The sequence below is a fragment of the Acyrthosiphon pisum genome, chromosome A1 (genome assembly GCF_005508785.2).
Source record: "Acyrthosiphon pisum isolate AL4f chromosome A1, pea_aphid_22Mar2018_4r6ur, whole genome shotgun sequence".
Taxonomy (NCBI): domain Eukaryota; kingdom Metazoa; phylum Arthropoda; class Insecta; order Hemiptera; family Aphididae; genus Acyrthosiphon; species Acyrthosiphon pisum.
The window spans coordinates 42,969,490-42,982,875 of NC_042494.1; the positions used below are offsets into that span (position 1 = coordinate 42,969,490).

At 27.1% G+C, this 13,386-nt stretch overlaps 1 protein-coding gene across 1 annotated transcript in view; it reads right to left on the minus strand.

Moving 5' to 3' along the window:
- LOC100162250 (cholesterol 7-desaturase) overlaps positions 1-13,171 on the minus strand; it is a 35,190-nt gene extending 22,019 nt beyond the window's left edge. Inside the window, exon 1 of the mRNA XM_016804977.2 lies at positions 12,728-13,171. The gene's annotated coding sequence lies outside the window, so the exon portion shown is untranslated. The remainder of the gene's footprint in view (positions 1-12,727) is intronic.
- Between the last annotated feature and the right edge of the window lie 215 nt (positions 13,172-13,386).

Sequence of the window (13,386 nt, forward strand, 5' to 3'; positions counted from 1 at the left end):
AAAAAAAATAAATAAAAAAAAAAACACACATCATTGTAAAATCAATACATTCATCGTTCCACTCAGAATCTAAAATAGTAAAAAAATTAGATAAAATATTATTTTTTGGCATAATAATTACTAATAGATTTTATAAAATCTAGTCTACTAATATTCTTGTTTTTATATGTACCTATTTATAAAATCTTCAATTCTGGCTTTTTTGTTTAAGTATGTGCAATTAGTAATATTTTTTATTTCGTTTACACTGCTTATAGCACTGTATGTATTTGTTTTATTACAAAATACAATATCATATATAATTGCAAATATCAAAATTTGATTCTATAATTTTATACTATTTTACTTTATTTTTATAAATAATTTTATTTTTTATTTGTATATTTACCTCCCCTATTTTACAGACTATATATTGTAATCGTGTATATATTAACATATTAAGGCAACTGGTACATTTGGTTGAGGGCAACTGGTACATGCCCATTGTACCTAAGTAGGTAATTCGATATACTGGGTATAAATGTATCTGTATAGTTCAGGGAGAATTTTATCATTAACTAGTAAATGCAAACATTTCGATATTTAGTTCTATAATTAAGTAATCATTTAAATGTAAAGCTTTTTATATTTGTACCATTTTTAATATTTATACGTTCTATGATATAATATATACTATACATGTTGTAGTTCCTACCTATTGATTTTCTATTTATTTTATTACTTTTTAATTTTTTATGTACCCATCTAGTTATACAATATATTATTGAATTACATTGGGCCAAATGGCCAATAGTCAATTATTTATAAGTCATAACTTATACATTTATTTAGATAAATAAGGTTTGGATACATTTTAATCAACCCACCTTTCATACATAATATAGTGATTAGAGGTTTTAATAGTACTAAAGTGATTTATGATTACCTGACATAAAAGCGAAATTTTGCTTTACTACACTAGCTTCAGGTTCATTAAAAACTTAAGTTTAGTAATAAAAAGAAGTATTATATTGGTTCAATCGCAAATCGCATTATCCATAGACCAGACATAAAAATGTTCTGCTAGAGAAGTTCAGAATATGAATTTAAAAAAAATTTAATTTGCTATTCATAAAAATTGAAAAAAGAAAAATATCCAAAAGTTAATGCTACGAAAAAAACAATTTTAAAATGTTAACAGGTTGGTAAAAAAATATTTAATAACCATAATCGAAATCCCGGAGACCAGAGTTCCTTAAACTATGATCCACTTTGGGTTCCACGAAACTCATAAAAAATTAAAATTTGGAAGTCCTATTTGTCTGTTATTTAAAATATTTTTTGAATTAAATACAGTATAACACAAAATAATTATTATATGAAATTATTATTATAATTTTTATTGCAAATAATCCTTACGTACAATTACGCTAAAAATGACAATTAAACAAAGTAGGGGTTCTAATTGCCAAGCAAATAACTTGCCTTGTAATAACCTATTATTGAAAGCTAAATAAAAAAATCTAAAAAGCTAAAAAAAATATAGTGAATCCACGATAAAAGTAGACATAAAGAAAGGTTCCACGGATATAAAAGTTTAAGAAACACTTCCATAGGCAATCATAGGCCGATGATAGAGTCAGTACATTGAGTCTGTGTGTAATAAATTAATAAAAATCCATTTATTTTGTAGGTACATGTACCTTTTACTTAAATGTTGTGTTCAACGCACGCGCGCTTATTTGATGAACGATAATAAATTTAAAATAGGAAGTTTTCGCACTCGTTGGCGGTAACGGCAAAACACGTTTGAAACGTTAGCGGTCAAGGGTAAGGACGACGAGTGTTAAGACGTTAGAAAGAGAAAAGGAGAAGGTGTAAGAGTAAAAGAAAGAGAATTGGCGTCAGTGGCTGAGCCTTCGTGTTTATGCATTATTATTATTATTGTATTTAATTATCGGGCTTCTTGCGCTCATCTTCGAAACCGGCTGGTCGGCCGTCTCATCGACGTTGGCATCATGACACCTATGTGGCTATGTGGCTATATATATGTTTATAATATATACACACAACGCACCTATCTACCTAGAGAACAATGATATAATGGCTTTATTATTATTATTATTATTATTATCATCAACATCATCTTCACCATAGTCGTCACCGTCATCGCATCATTTACACACAATAATATTTATAAAACACATGCGATCCGTCTTTAATGATGGTTGTAGAGCTATAGGTTGTCTTTTTATTTTTCACCACACGTGGTCGACGTCCTCGTAAAATTTCCTATTGAATAATATTACATAGTACGTAATTATCGTTTTGTGTTGTGTGTGTGCGTATAGATAATGAAAATATTATTATTGTGATTTATAACAATAATTTTGATGCAGTCACGCTAGCTATTTTTAACTGTGCATCGCTGCGCAGTGAAATACGTCCACGTATAAGTACTATAATACAAAATGCAATTTTTCGGACAAGATATTATATATTTTTTATGCGACATCTTTGGAAAGTAAGCCAATGGCTGAAGGGAGCAACATTTAAACTTAAACTTCTACTTCCTATCTATCTGTCCAAGGTAGCCTCGTTTATCAAATAACCAATATTTTGTACGTGGAATTTCGAGTTTATGGCGTATGGGGGTTTCATACACAGATGATTTCCAAAAATTAAATTTGTTGTTTGATGACTTTAAAAATACTGCGACCAAAAATGTGTGCTCAATGTTTGTAAACATTAAAAATTTGTTATTGAAATGGTTCACTGTCAAATTACCAAATAGCATTTATTTAGAAAAATACAGATAAGATGATTCTGTATATATATATATTTATATATATACAGTGTGTAACAGAAAGAACTGACCAAAAAAAAAAAAAATTTATGCTACTTAAACTTATGACAAAAATTGATAAAATTATAGGATTAGTAAATAGTTTTAGAAATATTCTCATGTTAGCAAATTTCCAAAAATAATATTTTTAAAAAAGTTATAGTGTTCCAAATTAATTTAATCAAAATAATACTGAAATTTAAAAAAATTCTAAAAAATAAACTACTTGATTTAGATAAATGTCTTTACCATCCAAATAGTTCTTATAATCAGATTCGCAAATTGGCTATTTTGAATTTATTCAAAAAAAAATTAAATCAAATTTAAAATTTAAAATTTTTGGTATTAAAAAATAAAAATAATTTTTTTTTTATTACACATGTAGCGCAAGTGGCTATAAATTATGTATAAAAAAAAAAAATTTAAAATATTGATTAAAACAAAAGTTATTCCAAAAGTCAGTTCTATCTGTTACACCCTGTATATATATATGATATACTGGTGTCTGGTGTAAATGTATAATAAAACATTACAAAATAGATACTACTGGATCATATTGTTTTTAGAATTTGAAAATAATTATTAGTATTTATTATTTTTAGTTTATTATTGTCATTGAGTGTACGGAGAGTTGTAATATGAGTATACAGCGTGATTAGATTAAAACAATAAAAAAAATACCTAAGGGTTACCTATAGCTATAGGAGCTTTGCAATACTAAAAATTGATATTGTACAGATATTATGTTAGTGATCAATTTATTTTATATTTCAATACCTATCATAATTTTAACCGAACAAAGTGAATGAGCATTGGTAGTTTTTTTTTATTAAAAATTATATATAGGTACAGTTGTTAAAACTAAGAACAAGTCATAAACAATTTTATAATTTTGTCAAGCTATCTTTCAGAATACTTTAAAATGTTTACAATCAACTATTAAGTTACATTTTAAAGTTAAAATAATGTACATTGATATAATAATATTCTTTTTACATTCACTTATCACTAATAATACACGGTATTACTAAATTTTTTTAATTAACACGAATGACTAATTTTTTTGTCATCTATAAATGTTACTTAAAAATGATTTGGCCATTATTATTTACACTAATTTTATTCAATGATTCATACAGTTATACTTAAAAGTTTAAATGTAAATATGTAGGTATTTATAATTTAACCGTATGACTGTATGAAATGTAAAATATAATTTTACTGGATTTCTTATTTCATTTTCGTTTTCACGTGAATATAGTCAATAATATTTTTGATGTAAATCCTTTTTATCCATGACCTTTAGAGCTCTAGCTATTTACAACATAAAATATTAGAGATAGAAAATGTTTTTTATCTTAACTCGTTTGGAATAGTTTAGCATTATTATAGGTAGATACATAAATATTAGTTTACATAATATGAACATTTACATATTGCGTCATATGTAATATATATAGATACATTTAGTCAGTAAAGTATAATAACATGACCAATATGAAATATATATATTATACAAGCTATCTAACGAGCTAACTAAATATTTCAAAGATTTGGTAAAAATTTAAAATGTATTTTACATAAAAAAAAAAAAGAAAATTTTAATCAAAATGCATTTACAAAATATTAAATTATATAAATTGTATATGTATAAATATTTTATGTTTAGATATTAAATACTAGGTACCCATATGAAAATTAAAAATATAAAATGCAAATGCATTATACCATTTTTAAATTTTAATTGAATTTAATTATAATGTATAAACATGTAACAATTTCATATACATATTATACAATGTTATAATTAAAAAAAAATATTTTAAGATTGTATTTAACACGACTTTTGTTCGATAAATAAAACGTGTATAAACCACATTTTATTATATATAATAATAGGTTGGTTCCTATATGTCAAAGTTTAGCTAATAGCAATTATTATTTAATATATTATATATATATATGAGAATTCTTCGTTATTGAATCGATGTTTGAATTTGCAAGTATAATATTAATATATATAGTGTACGTTGTTGTTAATAAGGTAGGTATCTTCTATAGATATATATGTGTATAGTACGCCCAAGTCACTCGACTCAATATATATTATATATAGGTAGTCTGCTGCAGGTTAGTATTTACTATGCAATATATAATCATATTTCATATACAATCTACATAGTATATATTGCATAGTATGCATGCATAGCATGTAGATTGATTATTTATTATTATGCACATTTTTTACTTTCACATAACTGTACATTGTTTCATATAAGTGCTGATGATTCGTGAGAAACATTATCTCTACACCGATGCTTATAAATTATAATATACTCGTACATAAATATCAATGGTGTACCTACACAGCATAAAATTTCAGGCGCGTTTACATATTATTGTTATTTATGTTTAATGTGTATACATATATATAATATATTCTACCATCAATATCTAGGGGAAAAAAGTGTTCAATTTCACTGATGGCATTACATCTTTCAGTCACCGTCGAATATTAGAAACAAAAATCATTTAACAAGTGGTTGTCCTTGGTTCCACTGTTACAGTCCACAGAGTGCTGCTCCACAACACGCGACCTTGGCCACCCTTCGGCAACTTGATGATGGTAGCCACTGGTCAGTTATTTATTTTCTTTCTTTCTTTTTTTTTTTTTGGTAATAAAGCGATGCCTGCGCGTACCTATACCTATATACTCGTTTATGTAGGTAGTAGGTAGGCAGTATATATAAACATCACATATAACATGTACATAATATATATTGTATAGAAACCTACCCTCGTTAATGCACAATCTTCTTTGTTTCCCCAATTGTTGTTAGAACCAATTATTACTCGGCATTATTGAAAGTTGGTGGTGTAGTTGTAGCTAGGGTACGTTCACACATACGAAATTTGTGGTTTTTATGGTTTCACTACCTATGCATAGCCGCATTCAAACCCCGTATTCGTTTTAGGCGCATATAGGCGTGTATCCAAACGAAATCAAGGTTGTCAGTATTTTGATTCTCCAGCAATAAATGAGTGCTGGCGTATTCACGAAAAAGAAAAAAAAATTCTGAAACACATTTATTATAATATGATCTAATAACTTCGTGATTTTCGCTGAACTGCGAATTAAATACTTATGTAGAACGTGAATATTATAACATATAAAAAAAAATTGCCATTCAAAATACCTAAATTAGGGCAAATCGATTGTAGAAAACAATGTCAACACTGTTGCACTAAAACGGCCAACGGGAGTCTCTATTTTGCCGATATTGTTTTAACTCTGGAACTCTCAAATTTACAGACTGTAGTATAATATACCTTCAATCCGTGGCCGAATATTTATACAAAATTAAAAAAGTTAAATTCGTTGCAGACTATATATAAAGACAATTAATAATGAATATAATATTATACAACAATAACGATACACGTCTTGAAAAGAAATGCTTGTGATGATTTCGTGCAGATACGGACGCTTGTAACGAATGGCAGTGACGTTAAAACACAGTTTGAGGCCAAGTTCAAGGTTATGCAATGAAATGCTTTCATATGGCGAAAACAAATTGAATCATAAAAACGTAATAGATCTTTCAATCACGGTTAAGGTACCGTTATTCGGTCATGACCACCTGTCGATGAATAAAAAATTAAAAAGTAAATTGCTTACTGATAATAAATTATGCAGTAAAAAAAAATAATTTGCAGAACCGGAACCATCAACATTCTAAATGTATATGTGAGCATAATATTATAATGATTAATGACGTCTTTACAATTTACAATCATAAATAAATCGATGGCTTATTTTAAAAATCTTGTAAGTACATTTTTTGACGAAAATGAGTCAAATGCATAATAGTTTAAGAATAGTAATAATTTATTCATAATTGTATGTTTGCAAATATGTGGTAAGTAATATTGTACATATTTAAGTCGATAGACAGCGGATTATTATGTATTTATGTGATAAGTACTATAAATAAATATTGTTCATTTTAAAATGTATTAAGTACAGTTTTAATTTATTTATCTTTAAAATGTCTTCTACTCATAAAGAGTTTTTTTTATAATATCATTGATAGGGTAAATAAGCAGTGCATCACAACTATTCATTTTGGTTTAATTATTCCATAATCTCTTCAGTGATACATACAAAATTTAAAAAATGAATTGGTTCTACTGTAAAATTAATTATTTTTTACGTACTAAATGTTTGAATCAAGCCATCGATATATTGTCTTTTAATATTCTGCAGTGCAATATAATAAGACAATTTTGAAACACAAAATGAAAACTCTTCTAAGAATAACATAATAATAAATTGTTTGTTAAAAATTTCAATATTGGAATCATTTAGGCTAGGCATCTAGATTGTACGGTTAGAAATAGTTTTTATCAACATGTTTCTAACGAATATTTGTCACAAATATGTCGATTTCGTTGCTTATTGAATATATTATAGATAAATATTGATAAATGATAAGTAAAAACTCAACTAAAAAGTAAAAGTAAATAAATTTATGTGAATCAGTTCAACTAAATGTTTAAACAACGTATGTAAATAAATACTATCGTCGTATAATATGATATTCGAATAATGTATTCAGAATACGTATTTAAATACTTTTGGTGTCATTTGTATTTGAAATATGGAAATACGTATTATTGGAATACTGTCTTTCAAAAGTATTAGAATATATAAATACAAATACCTACATTTTAAAATTATTTAAAAATACAAAATTCGTTTAAAAACGTTTATCACAAATGTATACTTACAATATTATTAATAAATATTTAAATTAAATAATTAATAAATAAATACATTTTTTAAATAGTTCAAGAATTTCAAATGTCAAATCCCTATCCTATTATAATATCAAGTTAAACTTCAGCAAGGTAGATGTGAATTTTAGGTATCGTGTAATCTGTGTATTTAATGAAGTCTTAAACATTCTTAGTAGCATTATAAAATATCATTGAAGACCACTTTTTAAAATTGTAACATACGAAACAAAAATATTGTTCGTTGAAATACAACGGTAATAAGACAAAAAAATATTTTGGAATAAAACACAAAGAAAAGGTATTTTGAAAGCATTTAAAAAGTTTAAAAGGATCATAATAATCAGAGCAAATCTAACCAAGACACTTTTACATTAAGTTCATTTGTCTTTTAGTCTTTTGCATAGATATACTATATAGGTAATAAATTAAGAATTTGTACATCACTGTAACATAATGTTAAATCATTTAAAATTATTCAGATTTGTTAAAGAGTATAGGTATAAGTAATGTTCGTAAAAATTTAACTGAAAAAGCGTGTACCTACAACGTTATCACGATTTTAAATTTTTAATTGTTATGTTTGAACTGTGTTATGTTATTCCGTATTCGTATGTTATGTTTATTTAATAAAATGTTTGACATACAATAGTAAAGCATTCTTATTTATAATTCTTAATTTAGGTAAGATATTGATAAATTAAGTTATGCTATTTATTTAAATATCTTACGTAAATTAAAAATAATAAATACTAAAGAGCATAACTTACTTTTTCAATTTGAAACCTACTTATACAGTAGGTACGATAGTTTCATTTCTATAAAGGGTGTAAACGTGCCCTTACAAACGCCATAAAACTGGGCCACTAGTCCGTGGCCTTGGTGTAACCCTTCGGGCATTGTTCACTACCGATCATTATCCAGCGTGTTAAATAAAATATTTACAGCAAGATAATGTTTTTTTTTTTTTTTTTGTTCATCTCTGGTCGAGCGTATGCAAAGAGGATACAGGCGAAACAGTCGTCTGAAGGAGTAACAAACAGGTGTGCTGATTGCCTACCGGTTTTACCATCTGAATAGAACAACATTTTCATTTCAGGATCACGACTAATTCTTATGTAAAAAAAAAAATAATAACAACATACGAAGAAAGAATACAAGTTAATTAAAAAAAAACAAAAAAAACGGACTTGTTTTATCTACCTGTTACTACCCTTACGAAAAATACAACGTCCTATAAGACTACATGTAATTTATAACTATACAATACTTTATGCTAAAATGAAGTTTTTAATCCTATTCAAAAGGTTTATTAGAAAACATTCAGAAATCGATATAGGTATTAAAGTGGTACACTGTTTATTTTTTTCATTAACGTAAACAATTTTTGGTTTAGATTAAATCTCTTTAAAGTTTAAACGATAATGCCTATAGATAAGTAATACCCATTATGTATATTTTAGATATAACATTATACATAGATGAGACAGAGCAAAGCAATCAAATAGCCCAATGTACATATCTTTCTAGTAATCTTGAAATTGTATCTAATTATTTATGAAATGAAATGTTCAAATCTTCATTATAAACTTTTTAAAGTCAAAGATAAAAAGTGAATTTTATTTTATAATATAATTTTTTTTTATTAGATACTATTTATATAAAATATATACTATAACATTTGCCACTAAAAGATTTCGTCTTGGTTAAAAAAAAAACACGCGGGTTATTATAGTTATTATATGATTAAAACTTATAGAAATAGTACGTATTTGTACAGTTTATTTTTGCACCGCAAAAGATCTATTTTAATTTATTTTTCCAAATTTTATCTATATAATAAAAATGAAAACCTGTTCGTTGGTCACCACATTAATCGAGAACGGCTGGAGCGATTTGGCTCTTTTTTTTAATTTTTGTAGTATTCTGAAAAGAAAGAAAAATTGTAAAATTCGTGAAAAACTGAAAGGTCTTTTTTCAATAGGATTTATGTATAGGTATTGGTTAGCGGTTACCATTGCACATTGGTTGTATAATATTATAATATATCTAGTAATATTAGCAAGTTAGTAGAAATTGGTTTTTTTCTATATAATTGGTTGCCACAGCCCACAGGTTACATAATATAATATTATAACTGATTGGATATAATAATTAAAACTTATAGTTTTATTATTTGGTCGCTATAATATTTTTAACCTGCGTTGGTTTTTCCGAAGTTAATAGACACAAAAGCCACTGGACCTTTTTCAATAAAAAAGTAATTCGTATAAAGATTTAGGTACCTAATTAGAGAATGCTTATAGTTTATTTTTTCAATCCCTATACTCAGGTAGCTAAAAGATAGCTCACGAACAAAGAATATTTTTTTAATTTATTTATAAGGTTGCCATTGGTTACATATTGTATAAATTTATAAAAAAAAAAGCAAATCTTTGTCTCTGACAACGCCGTGCGGGACAGCTGGTTTTAAATAGTACTGTTAATAGAAGAAATAATTATTAAAAACTATGATTTATTTACAAGTAAAATTTGTATTTTAACTGAAAACAAATATAGATTTTTGTTATAATACATGAACTTTATTATGATCATAATACCTGCCAATAATATTGTCATGTTTATTCTGTTTTATAATACGTGTTTTATGTGATTTATACGTGATGCCATGATAATAATATATTGCTGTTGTATAGTAGGTATAATAAACCGGTAAATATTGAAAATTTAAAAACAATTTTTTTTCACTATAACCGCATATTGACGTGTAAGTGTGTAACTGCATATTGTGTGAAGTGTAAATTCACCTACGCAAGAATTTAATACGTCTATAGAATAATATAATATAGTTCATGACGTTTTACCTCGGTGTCTATATAATTTGTATTGTTCTATTTCTACTGGAATCGACGAAGTGTATAACACCGTGGTTTGATTCCAGGTCATCAAAACGAGTCCATATTGGTTCAAAAAAATCCAATTCAGCTGAATTATTGAACCATTTATACAAATCTTGTGTAATGTTGAAAACAATTAATAGTATTCTACGAACGGAAATCGAGAAACATCGCATAATACATATTTTGTAAACCTTTATTCGCATGACGCGTACAACGAAAAATAGTATATTATTATTTATTATATTATTATAGAGAAGTATTCATGGCACATTAATCATAATATTATATGTTATACATTATTTTTTCAAAATGTCAAACCTTTATGATAATACACAATGTGATTAAATTAATAAATTATTATTGTATAAATATCGATTTTATATTATCAAATATGTATCAAAACCGAAATATTGCTCTTTTATTCTTAGGATTTTGGCATGGAGCAGAAGTCTTGTTAATTATAGTATTGTTTCGTTGATTCGACTGAATAAACAAAAACGAACTGTCAGAGCAAACAAAATTTACTTACAAATTGACAAGTATAAAATATGCACGTGTGCAATATATTATATTATATAAATATTTACTATTACATTTTACAGTCAAAACTAGGATGGATGTGCATATAGTTAAATTTTGGTTTTACTAATCGTAGTTGGTTTAGACTGAAACTACAGATGTTTTAACCATATTTAATACAAATTATTTATAGTTAACGTATGTTTAAAGTAGTTAGATCGTTTAACGAATGTCAATTAAAAAATGAAATAAAAGAGTTAAATAATATATATACCTATACGAGTTTGTTTTAGAAAAATGTGTACATAAATAGTTTTTGAAATATAAATTATTATTATTAGTTTATACAAAATTAAACATTATCAAATCTTACACCCATGTATGTTTATTATAAATGGTATTCATTAATATTAATACTTATGAAAAGTCGATAAGTGTGTATCATATTATAATATTAATTAGAGGCTTGTTAATGAAATTATTACATGATATTATTATGTCTGTGAAACCATAAATGTTTTTATTTTTATCTTATTTTCGCACACAACCCTCCGAAATTGGTTTCAACAGAAGTGATGCGGAATCTCTTCTATCCAACTGCCGAGTCAGCAATCCAACTCATAATTATGTATACTTATTACTTGCCTAAACTTAGTTTTTATATATTATTATGCCTATTACGTACATAAAAACCATTTGTATCTTTAGTAGATACCTACTTTTACAATTCCATCGGATATTTGTATATTATAAAATATGTTAAATATAAAAATTACTGATTTCATATCAATAATATAAAGTATTTAGAATCAAATATTAACGGGTGACATACACGCGTCCAAGTCTCATACACTCACACTATCACACCAGTGCAATATTGGAATGCCACTAAAAATGGCTGGTCGTAGATAAAACCGCGATGTGGTACTCACATCATCGGTATTTCGTATTCGGTATCATCGATATTAGTTCGGGTACCTGTCGAAATTTACATTTTTTTATTACATCATAATAATTATTTATATTTCGATATCGTCAACGACTTTACCGTCCCGTATAATAAATGCATAGACCTATTATAAACGGTCTCTGCCCGTATACATATTATAATAATAATATGTATAGGTACCATCCAAATATATATATAAACACTTTCAGCGACAAAACTCCAGACCAACATATAATAATAATATTATGTAGGTAGTAGGTATCATCCAAATATATATATAAACATACTTTCAGTGACAAAGCCCCAAACCAACATATTTTTAACTACGACCATTTATATTTTATAACAAGCGTGTTTAGAAACTGGTATCGTGTGGTACACACACACACATATATATATATATATATACATATACATATAGAGATATATAAATAAATCTGTGAATCCTATTATAATATTATATAGATTTTTACGGCCGTCGCAGGCTCCGACCAAAGTATAAATACATAGACAGGTGGGGGTATATAATATACTATTATATAATATATACTATATAGGGAGGTGGGTATATAATATATTATAGTGTGCACCGTGTTATGTATAGGCTGGTAGGTATATAATATATTATAGTCACTATATTATGTGTAGTGTGTGCATCGTGTATTATATTATATTTATAAATACACTGTGCGTACATCGCGATACGAAGACCTCGTAAATGGTTAGGTTAGCGCTTACCTGCAGCAGTGCAATATTCCGGTTCGGTGGATAGATGAACAAAAAAAAAATGTAATTGGCTAGGTATATATAGTAGTATACGTATTTATATATAATATAATATACATATATATAAACTAGTTAAAGATGGAGCGACGACGGGAACGCGCGCGCGGGTCCGTGACGACCGAATGCGAAACGATATTTTACTTATATCTCGGTGCGGAAAAACGGACGTCCACGTGCATACATTATAATATTACATTATATAATGTTCCAACGATGATATTCCAACGATGCAAGTAATATTAAATAATATTATATTTATTACGTTACAACGCGACGCGTACGCGATACGAAAACAGTATAATAATATTGTCGAATAATATTATAATGACGAAGAATAATTATTACGGTCCGCGGGTGTATATAATATCCGTTTGGATTTTCGTTTTTTACGAGCGCGCGCGTTCTTCCTCTTCTAGTCCGATTCCCACTCAACACACACACACACACACACACACACACACACACACACACACACACATAATATATAGCAACGTATATATACATACTAGTATATCGTCGTTATATACGTACGATATTTGTACTATATAGGCGTGCAAAATAGCGCTGCGCTGCCCGGGGGGCAGGGAAGGGGCATCGGAAAACCGAGTGCG